This window comes from Bison bison, unplaced genomic scaffold (assembly GCF_000754665.1).
Source record: "Bison bison bison isolate TAMUID 2011002044 unplaced genomic scaffold, Bison_UMD1.0 scf7180017864139, whole genome shotgun sequence".
NCBI lineage: Eukaryota > Metazoa > Chordata > Mammalia > Artiodactyla > Bovidae > Bison > Bison bison.
In genome coordinates, this window is record NW_011494711.1 from 5,656,817 (window position 1) to 5,661,621 (window position 4,805).

The 4,805-nt window shown below is 38.5% G+C and overlaps 1 pseudogene; it reads left to right on the forward strand.

Moving 5' to 3' along the window:
• Window positions 1-3,638, forward strand: part of LOC104988647 — a 167,224-nt pseudogene extending 163,586 nt beyond the window's left edge.
• The last annotated feature ends 1,167 nt before the right edge of the window (window positions 3,639-4,805 follow it).

Below are 4,805 nucleotides of genomic sequence, written 5' to 3' on the forward strand. Positions count from 1 at the left end.
TGTGAAGAAAGCTGAGCGCCGAAGAATTGATGTTTTTGAACTGTGGTGCTGGAGAAGACTCTTGAGAGTCCCTTGGACTGCAAGGAGATCCAACCAGTCCATCCTAAAGGAGATCAGTCCTGGGTGTTCATTGGAAGGACTGGTGTTGAAGCTGAAACTCCAATACTTAGAGCTAATTCATTTGAAAAGACCCTGATGCTGGGAAAGATTGCGGGCAGGAGGAGAAGGGGATAATGGAGGATGAAACGGCTGGATGGCATCACCAACACAATGGACAGGGGTTCAAGTGAAGTCTGGGAGTTGGTGATGGACAGAGAGGCCTGGCATGCTGCAGTTTATGGGGTCGCAAAGAGTTGGACAGGACTGAGCGAATGAACTGAACTGACCTGACATAGAATATAATATTGTTTTAAATTATTGATTCTTAATTATGATACCTTAAATTGTGCTTAAGACTACCACTATATTTGTTTTCTATACCCCTTGTTTTTTCTTGTTTCTTTTCCCTTATTTCTTTTACTTCCTTTGGATAACTTTTTATTAATAGATTTTATCACTTCTATTGGTTCTCTAGCTATACTTCAGTGTCTTAATGTTTTAATGGATACTCTCATGCTGGCCCTATGCTTCCTTAACTCATAATAATCAAACTTTACTTATTATTATACCCTTCACATATAGTATAAGAAACTTGTAACAGTACATTTCAATTTACCTCTTTCCTGTCCTTTGTGCTATTGTCATCATATATAGTATTAATTATATAACCCAAATTAATTGAAATTATTTTTTGCTTTAATTGCTTGTTAATTTAATTATTCTTTATTTACCCATATATTTACTATTTCCACCACTCTTTATTCCTTCCTATAGATCCAAGTTTCTGCATTTACATGATCCTTTAGCCTAAAGAACTTCTTTCAGCATGTCTGCTATGTGCGTCTATTGCCAACAAGTCTCTCAACTTCTGCTTATCTGAAAACATGCCTTCATATTTAAATGATTATTTCAACTATGCACATAATTATCATGACAATTCTTTTTCATTAAGTGCTTCAGAAATGGTATTCCATTATCTTCTGGCTTCCATTGTTTCTGATAACAAATTAGGCAAAATTTATATCATTGTTCCCGTATATGTAATGTGTGCTTATTCTTCTGCTGCTTTCAGTGTTTTTCTCTATTGTTTTGGATTTCAGCAGATTGACAGTCATGTGCCTCTGTGTGTATGGTGTAAGGTGCTCATCTGATGAAAAGCATTTAATGAGCTTATGATACTTGTGGGTCAATATTTTTAATTAAATTTTTTAAAAATCGACTATTATTTATTGAAATGTACTTTACATGACTTTCTTTTTCTTCTGGGATTCCCAAGTGCTGTGGGTCTGCTCTTACTGACTACTTCTGATTTTGCGTCACTTGTTTCTGCTTCTTTGTATGTTTCATATAACTGAATTCCAAGCATTGTGAATAAAGAAATAATAGAGGCTTAAGATACGATTGAGGGGGGGGAACTTTATTTTGTTTATTTTCTAGAGAATTTAAGTTCTTTCCTGTCTTTTGCAATTAGAGCACATAGATGATGACTTAGTTTAGTTTAGTTTTGTTTTTTTTCAAAAGTCAAGTTGAATTTTGGCTGAGCAGTTTGTAATTAGATTGAGTTCACCTTTGGTTAACCTTTTCTGATCCTTTCTACACTACCACTGCTCAGAACTGACCACTTGGTTCCTGATAACATTTGAGCTAGATAGCATAGGGGGTGGACCAAAGTTTCAAGTGGCTTGGTCCATGTTTGGGTTCAATATCCTATTCATTCCTGAATAACTCTAATAAAATGGCAAAAGGGATTTTTGCAGATTAAGATTACCACTAAATTGACTTTGGTTAATCCTTGGGTTGGTAAGATTCCTTGCAGAAAGAAATGGCAACCCACTCCAATAATTTTGTCTGGAAAACTCCATGGACAGAGGAGCCTCATGGGCTATAGTCCACAGGGTCACAAAGAGTTGGAGATGACTGAGAACACATACATACACATAATCAAAATGAAAATCAAATTACCTAGGCAGACCTAACCTTATCACATGATCCCTTTAAAAGCAGAGTTTTCTCTTGTGAGTAGAGAGTAGCAAAGGAGGAAGAGAGGTGGATTTCAGGGATGAGAAGTTGAAACAAGGCTTCTGGTTTGAAGCTGAAAGGGGGCCACATGCAAAGGACCAAGGGCATCCTCTAGAAACTGAAAACAGCCCTCAACTGACAACTTGCAAGGCAGTGGGGACTTTGGGCCAAATAGTCATGGGTAGCTTAATTCTGCAAACAAAATAAGCTTAGAAGGAGATTTCCACCCCCCGAGTCTCCAAATAAGAACTCAGTTCCCCCAATATCTTGATTTTGGCCTTGTGAGAACCCTCAGCTTTGCCATTCTGAGCTTCCGACATAAGAGACCCTGAGCTAATAAATGGGTGTTGTTTTAAACAACTGAGTGTGCAGTAATTTTGTTATGGAGCACAAAGAACAAATATAGCCAAGACACAAAGATAAGCTGCACTATCAACGCTAAAGGTAGTTTTTGGTAATGACCATCTGCCTTGGTATCTGAATACACGCAGCATTGAAAATTCTACATTTCAGAAAATACTAATTTCTCTCTTTAACTATTCAAAATTCACCCAATAGGATTATCCCAAAAGTATTAAGACTACGTGTCATCTAAAAAAGTTTTCCCACAAACCTCTACCTGTTTTTCTTTATCTGGCACATGTATATTTAAATTTATAATCACCAGCATAAATGTGTTAATAATCTAGAGTGACACTGTCTATTTAAACGGTATTGAAACCAGAGTAGGGGGAACTGTCCCTTAGTAGTTGGAGACACTAAAAGTAAACATGGTTGCTGCTGCTGCTGCTGCTGCTGCTGCTGCTAAGTCACTTCAGTCATGTCCGACTCTGTGCGACTCCATAGATGGCAGCCCACCAGGCTCCCCCGCCCCTGGGACTCTCCAGGCAAGAACACTGGAGTGGGTTGCCATTTCCTTCTCCAATCATGAAAGTGAAAAGTGAAAGTGAAGTCACTCAGTCGTGTCCAACTCCTAGCGACTCCATGGACTGCAGCCCACCAGGCTCCTCCATCCCTGGGATTTTCCAGGCAAGAGTACTGGAGTGGGGTGCCATTGCTACATGATGGTAATTTATTAGAAGGCCACTCATAGAAACTGAATCTCTTTTCTAAAAGGTTAAAAAGTGGATCTTGTCATTCCAAACCCAGCTCCTGCAAAGAAGGGTGGTGAGAAGAAGCAGTGCTGGTCCACCATCAGCGAGGTGGTGACCAGAGAATACACTATCAATATTCACAAGTGCATCCATGGAGTGGGTTTCAAGAAGTGTGCCCCTAGGACACTCAGAGAAATCTGGAAATGTGCCATGAAGGAGATGGGAAGACCGATATGAGCATCAACACCAGGTTCAACAAACGCATCTGGGCCACAGGAATAAGGAATGTCCCATACCGGATCTTAGTGCAGTTGTGCGGAAAATGTAATGAAGACAAAGATTCCCCAAACAAGCCCTACACTTTGGTTACCTAGAAGCATGCCATCACCTTAGAAAATCTTTATAGTTAATGTGGATGAGAACTAACTGCTGATTGTCCAATAAAGTTATTGAACATCCAAAAAAGAAAAAAAGAAACCTGTTCTTAGGGATAAAGTTGACATCTGCTAAAAATCCCATGGATGGAGGAGCCTGATGGGCTGCAGTCCATGGGGTCGCTGAGGGTCGGACACGACTGAGCAACTTCACTTTCACTTTTCACTTTCATGCATTGGAGAAGGAAATGGCAACCCACTCCAGTGTTCTTGCCTGGAGAATCCCAGGGACGGTGGAGCCTGGTGGGCTGCCATCTATGCAGTCGCACAGAGTCGGACACGACTGAAGCGACTTAGCAGCAGCAGCAACAGCAGCAGCAGCAGTACGTATGTATGTTTTACAGGTGTCTTAGCATTGTAAATTCAACATCTGCCTTCACTTGTATTGAACAACTTTCTGGTTTTAGCTAAATTGTTTTAGAAGAGCCTCATTGAAAACTCAAGAGTTATTTTCATAAAAAAAAGATTTGAAAGCATGTTTTCATTTAGCATTAAGCTGCAGCGTGTAAACAGTAGTCTGAAAAATCCTGTCCTCTTCAAGATCCTTGCTTCACATTTCTCTGTTAACCTAACTCTGTTCTCAACCTGCCACCAAGACAGTCTAGTGATTATGGATAGTGATAAAGAAAACACTCAGGAGTCCAGCAGATAAAAGTATAAATTGACCATTTATTAGCTGAGTAAATAACAGCATCTACGAATCTCAGTTTTCTCATCTAAAAAGAAAAATTTCCATGCTGAACTATTATGAGGATTATTTTAACAAAGTCAGTCTAGAGTTTATCATTGTTCTGACCCAATTTGTAGTGCATATTTTTATTAATATTTATTCTGAAATCTAACTGTTTTGATCTCTCAGCTTATTTAAAATTTCACCAAAAAAATCTTCAATTGTATTTACTAAAATTTTGCTCTCAATGTTATCATTTATTCAGAAACCTGTTGCTTTCTTGTCAACATTCTTCATTCATCATCAATGAATACTACTAAAGTCATCAGTCTGAGTTAATGACACTTTTTATAATGAAGCCTTAGTAGCTTAAAATAAGTCTGAAAAGATATTTTAAACTTAATTCCCTAGTTGTTAATGGGGGATATTTAGCATTTTCAGAAAGGGTTTCATTAGTCCAGACCAGAGGGACCACATTAATTAATAATT